Source organism: Arachis ipaensis, chromosome B2 (genome assembly GCF_059453495.1).
Source record: "Arachis ipaensis isolate K30076 ecotype BB chromosome B2, ASM5945349v1, whole genome shotgun sequence".
Taxonomy (NCBI): Eukaryota; Viridiplantae; Streptophyta; class Magnoliopsida; order Fabales; family Fabaceae; genus Arachis; species Arachis ipaensis.
In genome coordinates this window covers 48,429,720-48,441,224 of record NC_142437.1, presented here as the reverse complement: position 1 = coordinate 48,441,224, position 11,505 = coordinate 48,429,720, and the positions used below count along the sequence as shown (strand labels likewise).

At 39.0% G+C, this 11,505-nt stretch overlaps 1 non-coding gene across 1 annotated transcript; it reads left to right on the top strand.

Moving 5' to 3' along the window:
• Positions 1-672: 672 nt before the first annotated feature.
• Positions 673-779, top strand: LOC148573895 (small nucleolar RNA R71). Its single transcript, XR_015905585.1, has one exon. It is a non-coding gene; the product is annotated as a small nucleolar RNA R71 (small nucleolar RNA).
• Positions 780-11,505: the final 10,726 nt, after the last annotated feature.

Sequence of the window (11,505 nt, the reverse complement as noted above, 5' to 3'; positions counted from 1 at the left end):
TTACATATGCCTTCAAGAAGGTTCTCAATCCTTGAGAGTCTGTCATCAGATGATGGTATGTTGGGATTAGAGGTAGAAGAATGAGGAGTGTTATTTTGGTTTTGATATGAGTGTGGAGAGGTGTTGTTATGGTGGTGTTGATATGTTCTCTGTGTGAATTGTTGGTGGGCTGCATTGTTATTGGGGTTGTGACGTCTCTGATCTTGGCCTTGATCTTGTTGATTCCCCCACCCAAAGTTTGGGTGATTCCTCCAACCAGGGTTGTAGGTCTTGGAGTTTGGGTCATGATTTTATCTAGGTGAATTCCCAATGTAGTTGGCTTGCTCCTACTCACTCTCTGCCTCTGCATTCACTCCCTCTTGGGTTGTTGATGAGGTGGTGATTGCTGCTACTTGGTTCCTCTCCATCTTCTTGGTGAGGTCAGTTAATTGCTTGGTAATGAGCTTGTTTTGGACCAGCAGAGCATCTACATTATTTAGCTCCATCACTCCTCTAGTGTTCCCTCTTTCGGAGGCATAGAAGTAGTCATTCTCTGCTACAGTTTCAATGACATCTATGGCCTCCTCAATGGTCTTCTTCTTGTTCAGAGATCCCCCGGATGAGTGGTCTACTGCTTTCTTTGATTCATAAGAAAGGCCTTCATAGAAAATGTGTAGCTGCACCCATTCATTGAACATATCTGGTGGACACCTCCTTGTTAGGTCCTTAAACCTCTCCCATGCTTCATATAGAGTCTCACCATCCTATTGCCTGAAAGTTTGAACCTCAGCTCTCAGCCTGTTAATTCTTTGAGGAGGATAGAATCTGGCTAAAAATTTGTTCACCACATCTTCCCAGGTTGTCAAACTCTCCTTAGGGAAGGATTCCAGCCATTTAGATGCCTTATCCTAGAGTGAGAAAGGGAACAAAAGTAGTCTATAGGTGTCAGGATGAACACCATTAGACTTCACAGTATCGCATATCCTCAGGAAGGTGGTTAGATGTTGATTGGGGTCTTCTTGGATGCCTCCTCCGAATGAACAGTTGTTCTGAGCAAGGGTGATGAGCTGTGGTTTTAGTTCAAAGTTGTTGGCATGTATGGTTGGCTTTTGAATGCTACTCCCACAGTTTCCTGGGTTTGGGTTGATGTAAGAGCCTAGAACTCTTCTCTCTTACCCAGCATGATTTGCTAGACCTTCTCTGCCATGGTTGTGAGCTTCTTCTTCATGATGGTTTTCCATATTCTCTTCCATGTTTGGTTCAAAGTATTCCTCCTCTTCCTCAGCACCAACTACTCTTTTTCCTCTTGCTTCCCTCCTTAATCTAAGGAAGGTCCTCTCTGGTTCAGAATCAAAGGAAGTTGAAGCCCCGCTTCTCCTCCATGTCATACAACCAACAAAGTACAAGCAAGGAAATAGATCCAGAAACTATTCTAAAAAAAATTGTTGTTAGTGTGAGTGATGCAATATATTAAACAGTTAGTGGGTGAGTGAAACAGAGTGTAAAAAACTGAAATAAAGGGGTTAAAGGGATGGGAATACAAAACAACTGAAACCGAAAGTAAAGTGCTCAAATAGAAATTCAAATCAACAGAATAACAAATGCTTAATCTAGTGATCCTCCAACTTAATCATTGTTGATACAAAATCAATCCCTGGCAACGGCGCCATAAACTTCATACGCACGGAAACTTGTCTCTCAACAAATTTTCTTCGGCAAGTGTACCGAATTTGTCGTCAAGTAAAAACTCACAATAGAGTGAGGTCGAATCCCACAGAGATTGATTGATCAAGCAACTTTAATTAGAGGAATGTTCTAGTTGAGCGAACCAGAATTTGATTTGAGATTTGCAGAAAATTAAATGGCGGGAAAGTAAATAGCAGAAACAGTAAATGCTAGAAATAAATAGCTGAATGTAAATGGCGGAAACTAAATTGTAGAATCTTAAACGGGAATGGGGTAATTGCTCATAAAAGTAAATGGCAGAAATTAAAGAGAATGGGTAAGATCATAAATGGGGAGTTCATTGGGCTCAGGAGATGTTGCATTCTCTGGATCAAGTTCATTTTCATCTCTTCCTCAATCAATGTATTCATTGATCTCCTTGGCAATCTTAAGTGATCAAATTCCAATTTCTTGGTAATTCATTCTCTCAAATCTTGATCAATAGCCAATTCCTTGGTCAATTGCTCATGAGAAGAGATGAAGTATGGTCACTGATTATACCACATGCATTTCCCAAATCAAGTGTTGGTAGGATTATAGTCACATATCCATCCAAACCCAATTTGGTCCAGCATGAGAAAGCATTTCTAGCATGATCTCTTCATTCCTCTTCCAAGGTTAAGAAGAGATCTAAGTATGAATAGCTTCTTTTCCAAGATAACTACCCAATTGGATGAAGATCGAAAGCTTTCTAGAAAAATCAAGAGAAAAGATAGAAGAATGAGAATGAAAACTAATATTGATCCATCAAATTACAACAGAGCTCCCTAACCCAATGAAAGGGGTTTAGTTGTTCATAGCTCTGGAAAATGAAAATAAAGATGGAGAATACATGATGAAAGTAAAACTAGAAGTGCAGAGAAAGTAAAATACAGAGAGTAGTTCTATGCCAAAGGCTCCCTAAAGTTTCCAACTCCCTAACTAATTCAAAGCTACTCTTATATATACTACTCTTCTCATCTTCTAGTCGGCTCTTCAAGTCTTGGGTATGGGCCTCTGAATCTTGAGTTTGAAGCAGTTATCCTTTTCATTGGGCTTAGCTTTGCTTGCAAAGAGAAAACGTGAAGTAGGCAGGGACTTTGGCTCAGGACGTTAGTGGTGTCAACGTTAAGTGAAAGTGTGGGTTCGAGAACGTTAGTGACAATCACCTTTTTCACTAACGTTCCTAACCCAAATATGATCACATTGATTTCAACGTTAGTGGCACTAACGTGACCACTAACTTTGCCTCTTGGTCTTTCACACACGTTATTGGAAATTACCTTTCCCAATAACGTGGAGAGTCCTCCCTTGTTCCTACGTTAGCGTCCACGTTAACTAGGTTAACGTGGCTTCTAACGTAGTAATGCCAATCCTTCGAGAACGTTAGTGACACTTACCTTTGTCACTAACGTTCCAATGTGCCCCTATTTCCCACGTTAGAGTCCACGTTAACTAAGTTAACGTGGCTTATAACGTAGTCATGCTAGCCATCTCCAACGTTAGTAACAAACGTGAGTGTCACTAACGTTGGCTCATCATCTCTTTATTCACGTTAGCTTCCACGTTAACTAAGTTAACATGGGAGTTAACGCTGCTCATGGTGGCTCTTGGTGGTTCACCCCAACGTTAGTGACAAAGGTAAGTGTCACTAACGTTGGCTATCAATTGCTCTCTCCACGTTAGTTTCCACGTTAACTAAGTTAACGTGGGAGTTAACGTGGCTTATAGAGGCTTGGCCAACGTTAGTGACAATGGTAAATGTCAATAACGTTGGCTTCTCTTTTGCTTCTTAACGTTAGAGTCCATATTAACTAAGTTAACGTGGCTCTTAACGTGGCCACTTACGAGCTTGGTCCAACGTTATGACAAAGGAGAGTGTCACTAACGTTGGCTCCATTTTCTTTCTTCCACGTTAGAGTTCACGTTAACTTAGTTAACGTGACTCTTAACGTGGGCTTATGATGGCTTTGAGGGTGTTATTGGCGATTACCTTTCTCATTAACTTTGCAAGTTAGCTCCCATTCCACGTTAGAGGTCACGATAGTGGGACTAACGTGACTACTGACGTGGTTCTTCATTCCTTCCTTTGTCCTGAAATCAAGCAACAAAATGCATCAAAGTTCTAGTCCAAGTCATGAGTCATGCATCATCCAATTTGTCATATAATTCATGCAAAATTCTCATGAAATCATGTAAAGTGCACAATGTATGCTTGAATCAAGATTTAAGTGAATATCTACCCAAAACTAGCTTATTTTCTAAGAAAATGCATGAAACTACCTTAAAAACAGTAAAGAAAAGGTCAATGAAACTGGCCAAAATGCCCTAGCATCAATACGCATGACATGGGTTGTGCATTTGGTGCAGAGGCAGCCTCGCGCACGCACAACTCTGTGTTCCATACGCACTATTGCCAAAAATTCAACCGACGCGTACGCGTGAGGGACGCGCACGCGTGGATGGTCTGGAGGGGAAAATGATGCGTACACATCAGGGACGTGCAAGCGTGATGTTCCATGTGCTCCTGGCACCATTCCAGTATCAAGCCATCAGAATTCTCTGCCCAAACCTTATTTACGCCGATTTACAAGGTCACGCGTGGGCTGGGGTTTTCGCAAGCGACGCGTACGCGTCAGGGACGCGTATACGTGGGGGTGTTTGTGTCTAAGGCATGCCTCTATCCATGCTCCCGCGTAATTCTCTGTTTCATTCTTCTTTGTTTCGCATGCGCACATGACGCGTACGCGTCAGCGACGCTCGCGCATCGTGTGCTTTTTTTTTATGCAGAATGCAAATGCAAATGCAGACTATATGCAGAGATAATGAGAAGAGTCACTAAGAAAAATAAAGTAGAATAAAATAAAATAAAACTGAAACTGAAACGGAATGATCATACCATGGTGGGTTGTCTCCCACCTAGCACTTTGCTTTTACGTCCTTAAGTTGGACGGTCTTCAGGCTCATTCTGCTTCTGTTGGTGGATCTTCCAATAGGAAGACCTCTAGCTCTTTGTGTTTCTTCGTCTTCTCACCATGATAAAGCTTTAGGCGGTGTCCATTGACCTTGATGCAATTGGAACTTGAAGGATGACGCAGGTGAAAGACTCCATATGGCTCTGCCTTTTCTACTCTGTAGGGACCTTCCCATCTGGATCTCAGCTTGCCTGGCATAAGTCTCAGCCTGGAGTTGTAAAGGAGAACTAGATCTCCTGGTATGAACTCTCTTCTCTTGATATGCTTGTCATGCATGGCCTTCACCTTTTCTTTGTATAATCTAGAGTTGTCATATGCTTCGAGTCGAAGGGTCTCCAGTTCTGCTAGTTGCAGCTTCCTTTCAGCATCATCTTGCTCGAATCCCATGTTGCACTCCCTCACAGCCCAAAAATCCTTGTGTTCCACCTCCACTAGAAGGTGGCAACCCTTTCCGTACACTAAGCGGAAGGGACTCATCCCAATGGGTGTCTTGTATGCTGTCCGATATGCCCAAAGCGCAACTTGTAGTCTGGAACTCCAGTCCTTCCTATCTTCTCCAGAATACGCTTTATTTCTCTGTTAGATACCTCTACTTGTTCATTGGTCTGGGGATGGTATGTTGTTGTCACTTTGTGAACTATCCCATGTTTCTTCAGTATTCCTGCTAACCTCCTGTTACAGAAGTGAGTGCCTTGATCACTCACGATTGCTCGTGGTGATCCAAAGCGACAGATAATATGGTTTCTAACAAAGGAAACAACAGTGTTAGCATCATCAGTATGGGTAGGAATTGCTTCCACCCATTTAGAAACATAATCTACACCTAACAGAATATAAAGATAACAATTAGAGTTTGGAAATGGACCCATGAAGTCAATGCCCCAAAAATAAAAAATTTCACAGAAAAGCATAATCTGTTGTGGTATCCCATCCCTCTTGGATATATTCCCAAACCTTTGGCATGGGGGACAGGATTAACAAAAGGTAGCGGCATCCTTAAAAAGAGTGGGCCACCAGAATCCACAGTCTAAGATTTGTCTAGCTGTTCTTTGAGGGCCAAAATGTCCTCCACTCTCAGAAGAGTGGCAAGCCTCTAAAATAGACTGGAATTTTGATTGAGGCACACACCTTCTAATTATCTGGTCAGCACCATACCTCCATAAATATGGGTCATCCCATATATAATATTTAGACTCGCTTTTCAGCTTGTCCCTTTGATGCTTAGTAAAATTAGGAGGGAAAGTATGGCTAACTAGATAATTAGCTACAGGTGCATACCAAAGAATTACATCAGATACTGCGTGCAAGCTATCAAATGGAAAAGCATCGTTGATAGGAGTGGAGTCATCCTTAATGTGCTCAAGGCGACTCAAGTGGTTTCCCACTAAATTCTGGTTACCACTCCTATGCTTAATTTCTAAATCAAATTCTTGCAGCAACAGTATCCATCGTATCAACCTTGGTTTAGACTCCTTTTTAGCTAATAAATATTTTAGAGCTACATGGTCCAAGTACACTATCACCTTGGTACCAAGTAAATAGGCTCGGAATTTATCTAGAGCAAAAACAATAGCTAGAAGCTATTTTTCAGTGGTTGTGTAATTAGACTAAGCAGCTGATGAGCGGATAATTTATACACTTTTTGGTATTGTTTTTAGTATGTTTTTAGTATATTTTAGTTAGTTTTTATTATGTTTTTATTAGTTTTTAAATAAAAATCACATTTTTGGACTTTACTATGAGTTTGTGTATTTTTCTGTGATTTTAGGTATTTTCTGGCTTAAATTAAGGGACCTGAGCAAAAATCTGATTCAGAGGCTAAAAAAGGACTGCAGATGCTGTTGGATTCTGACCTCCCAATTGGCACACTCTCAATTGCGTTGGAAAGTAGACATCCTGGGCTTTCCAGTAATATATAATAGTCCATACTTTGCCAGAGATTTGATGGCCCAAACCAGCGTTCCAAGTCAGCATAGAAATTCTGGCGTCAAAACGCCAGAACTGGCATGAAAGCTGGAGTTAAACGCCCAAACTGGCACAAAAGCTGGCGTTTAACTCCAAGAAAGGTCTCTACATGTGAAAGCTTCAATGCTCAGCCCAAGCACACACCAAGTGGGCCTCAGAAGTGGATTTTTACACTAACTATTCTAGCTTACTCATTTTCTGTAACCCTAGGTCACTAGTTTACTATAAAAACTACTTTTAGTGATTCATCTTGTACCTCATGACACTTTACACATTTTATATTGTATTCTCTACGGCATGAGTCTCTAAACCCCATGGTTGGGGGTGAGGAGCTCTGCTGTGTTTTGATGAATTAATGCAATTACTACTGTTTTCTATTCAATCACGCTTGCTTCTATTCTAAGATATTGATTCGCACTTCAACCTGATGAATGTGATGATTCGTGACACTCATCATCATTCTCACCTATGAACGCGTGCCTGCCAACCACCTCCGTTCTACATGCAATCAAGCTTGAATGTGTATCTCTTGGGTTTCTAATCTAAGATTGGAACCTTCGTGGTATAGGCTAGAATTATTGGCGGCCATTCCTGAGATCCGGAAAGTCTAAACCTTGTCTGTGGTATTCCGAGTAGGATCTGGGAAGGGATGACTGTGACGAGCTTCAAACTCACGAGTGCTGGGCGTAGTGACAAACGCAGAAGGATCAATGGATCCTATTCCAACATGAGTGAGAACCGACAGATGATTATCCGTGCGGTGACAGTGCATTTGGAACATTTTCTCTGAGAAGACGGATGGTAGCCATTGACAACGGTGATTCACCAACATACAGCTTGCCATGGAAGGAACCTTGCGTGCATGAAGAAGAAGACAGTAGGAAAGTAGAGATTCAGAAGATAGAGCATCTCCAAAACCTCAACCTATTCTCCATTACTGCATAACAAGTATTTATTTCATGTTCTTTTACTTTTTACAATTAAATCTGAGGATTATTGATATCCTGACTAAGAGTTACAAGATAACCATAGCTTGCTTCAAGCCGAAAATCTCCGTGGGATTGACCCTTACTCACGTAAGGTATTACTTGGACGACCCAGTGCACTTGCTGGTTAGTTGTGCGGAGTTACAAAAGTGTGATTGTAATTTCGTGCACCAGCAGCGTCTAAGGTCTTAGACGCATAAGCAATTACGAAAGGATCCTTACCTTCACACTGAGCCAGTGCCGCTCCTACTGCATGGTTAGAGGCATCACACATAATCTCAAAAGGCTGGCTCCAGTATGGTCCTCTCACGATTGGAGCTTGAGTCAGGGTGATTTTCAGCTTATCAAATGCTTGCATGCAATCCTCATTGAACTCGAGCTAAACATATTTCTGCAGCAGTATGGATAAAGGCAATGCTACCTTACTGAAGTCCTTGGTAAATCTCCTGTAGAAACCTGCATGGCCAAGGAAATGAACGGACTTTCCTCATGGAGGAGGGGTAAGGTAAACTAGAAATGACATCTACCTTTGCTGGATCTACAGAAATACCAGTATTAGAGACAACATGTCCTAGAACAATCCCTTGTTTTACCATAAAATGACATTTTTCAAAATTCAATACAAGGTTTGAACTAACACACCTGTCTAATACTCTAGCTAAACTATTGATGAGCGGATAATTTATACGCTTTTTGGCATTGTTTTTAGTATGTTTTCAGTATGATTTAGTTAATTTTTATTATATTTTTATTAGTTTTCAATTAAAAATCACATTTCTGGACTTTACTATGAGTTTGTGTGTTTTTCTATAATTTCAGGTATTTTTTGGCTGAAATTGAGGGAGCTGAGCAAAAATCTGATTCAGGCCGAAAAAGGACTGCTGATGTTGTTGGATTTTGACCTACCTACACTCGGAATGAATTTTCTGGAGCTACAGAAATCCAATTGGCGCACTCTTAATTGCGTTGGAAAGTAGACATCCAGGGCTTTCAAGAAATATATAATAGTTCATACTTTGCTCAAGAATAGATGACGTAAACTGGCGTTTAACGCCAGTTTCATGTTGCATTCTGGCATCAAACGCCAGAAACAGGTTACAAGTTGGAGTTAAACGCCCAAAACAGGTTACAACCTGGCGTTTAACTCCAGAAACAGCTCAGGCACGTGTAAAGCTTAAGTCTCAGCCCCAGCACACACCAAGTGGGCCCCAGAAGTGGATTTCTGCACTATCTATCATAGTTTACTCAATTTCTGTAAACCTAGGTTACTAGTTTAGTATTTCAACAACTTTTAGAGATTTATTTTATACCTCATGACATTTTTCAATCTGAACTTTGTACTCTTTGATGGCATGAGTCTCTAAACTCCATTGTTGGGGGTGAGGAGCTCTGCTGTGTCTCGATGAATTAATGCAATTATTTCTGTTTTCTATTCAAACACGCTTGTTTCTATTTATTCGCACTTCAATATGATGGATGTGATGATCCGTGATACTCATCACCATTCTTAATCTATGAATGTGTGCCTGACAACCACCTCCATTCTACCTTCGATTGAATGATTATCTCTTGGATTCCTTAATCAGAATCTTTGTGGTATAAGCTAGAATCCATTGGCAGCATTCTTGAGAATCTGGAAAGTCTAAACCTTGTCTGTGGTATTCCGAGTAGGATTCAAGGATTGAATGACTGTGACGAGCTTCAAACTCACGAGTACTGGGTGTAGTGACAGATGCAAAAGGATCAATGGATCCTATTCCAGCATGAGTGAGAACCGACAGATGATTAGTCGTGTGGTGACAGCGCATTTGGACCATTTTCACTGAGAGGACGGATGGTAGCCATTGACAACGGTGATCCACCAACACACAGCTTGCCATAGGAGGAACCTTGCTTGCGTGAAGAAGATGACAGTAGGAAAGATGAGATTCAGAAGACAAAGCATCTCCAAAACTCCAACATATTCTCCATTACTGCATAACAAGTATTTAATTCATGCTCTTTTATTTTTCACAATCCAAACTGATAATTATAATTGGTATCCTGACTAAGAATTACAAGATAATCATAGATTGCTTCAAGCCAACAATCTCCGTGGGATTCGACCCTTACTCACGTAATGTATTACTTGGACGACCCAGTGCACTTGCTGGTTAGTGGTACGAGTTGTGAAAAGTGTGATTTACAATTCGTGCACCAAGTTTTTGGCGCCGTTACCGGGGATTGTTCGAGTTTGGACAACTGACGGTTTATTTTGTTGCTTGGATTAGGAAAAATCTTTCTTTTTGGTTTAGAGTCTTCTATTATTGTTTATGGTTGAAATTTCTTTTTTAAATCCTTATTTTTTTCCTTTTAAATTTTTTGAAAATTTTATAAACTGATAATTGAGTTTTTCTGTTTGAGTTTGGTTGCATATTTTAAGTTTGGTGTCAATTGTATTTTTTATTTTATTTTCTTTTAAATTTTCGAATTTGTGTTCATTGTTCTTTCTTAATCTTCAAGTTGTTCTTGTTTATTTTCCTTGTTTGATCTTTGGTTTGTCTTGTTTTGTGTCTTTTCTTGTTTTCTTGTGCTTTTTCGAATATTTAGTTTTAAAAAAAAATTATTTATTAAATACCTTGTTAAAACACGTTAAATTTATAGCTCAATTGGCTAGAGCGTTGTGCTTATGTTCTTGGTAATTGGCTATCTTTTTTTTAAAACTTTTTCAAACATAATTTTTCTTTAAATAAATCTTGTGCCAAACTTTAAGTTTGGTGTTCTCCTGTTAACTTTTCTTTAGTTTTCAAAAATTTTATTTTGGTGTTCTAAAAATTTTAAGTTTAGTGTTCTTTCTTAATGTTCTTGTGTTCTTGTGAGTCTTCAAAGTGTTCTTGAGTCTTCTTTGTATTTTGATCTTAAAATTTTTAAGTTTGGTGTTCCTTGGTGTTTTTCCTCCAAAATTTCCGAAAATAAGGAGCATTGGATCTAAAAATTTTAAGTTTTGTGTCTTTTTATTGTTTTTCTCTTTCCTCATTGAATTCACAAATATATTTTCTCTTTATTTTAACTGATTTTTCGAAAATTACCTTTAAAAATTCAGATTTTTATTTTAAAAATCAAATCTTTTCAAAATCTAAAATCTTATTCAAAAATCATATTCAAAAATTTTCAAATCTTTTAAATTAATTAGTCAATTCAACATTCAAATTTCTTTTTATTTTCTTTTAATTTTCGAAATCTATATTTTATTTTCTAATTATTTTACTTTATTTTATTTTATTTCATTTTTTTGGCTATTTTTAATTAAATAAATAATAATAATAATAATAATAATAATAATAATAATAATAATAATAATAATAATAATAATAATAATAATAATAATAATAATAATAATAATAATAATAATATATTTTACTTGCAATTCACATCATCTCCCTTTCTCCGTCATGGATCTAAGTGGAAATGAACAGTCCAGAAGGACTCTGGGGTCATATGCTAACCCCACTGCTGCTGCATATGGGAGAAGTATCTGTATACCCTCCATCAAAGCAGGCAGTTTTGAGCTAAATCCTCAGCTCATTGTCATGGTGCAGCAAAACTGTCAGTATTCTGGTCTTCCACAAGAAGAACCTACTGAGTTTCTGGCACAATTCTTGCAAATTGCTGACACAGTACATGACAAGAAGGTAGATCAGGATGTATACAGACTGTTACTATTTTCATTTGCTATAAAAGATCTGGCTAAAAGATGGTTAAATAACCAACCCACAGCAAGTATAAGGACATGGAAATAGTTATTAGACAAATTCCTGAATCAATATTTCCCTCCAAAAAGGATGACACAGCTAAGGCTGGATATCCAAGGCTTTAAACAAGAGGATGATGAATCCCTTTATAATGCCTGGAAAAGG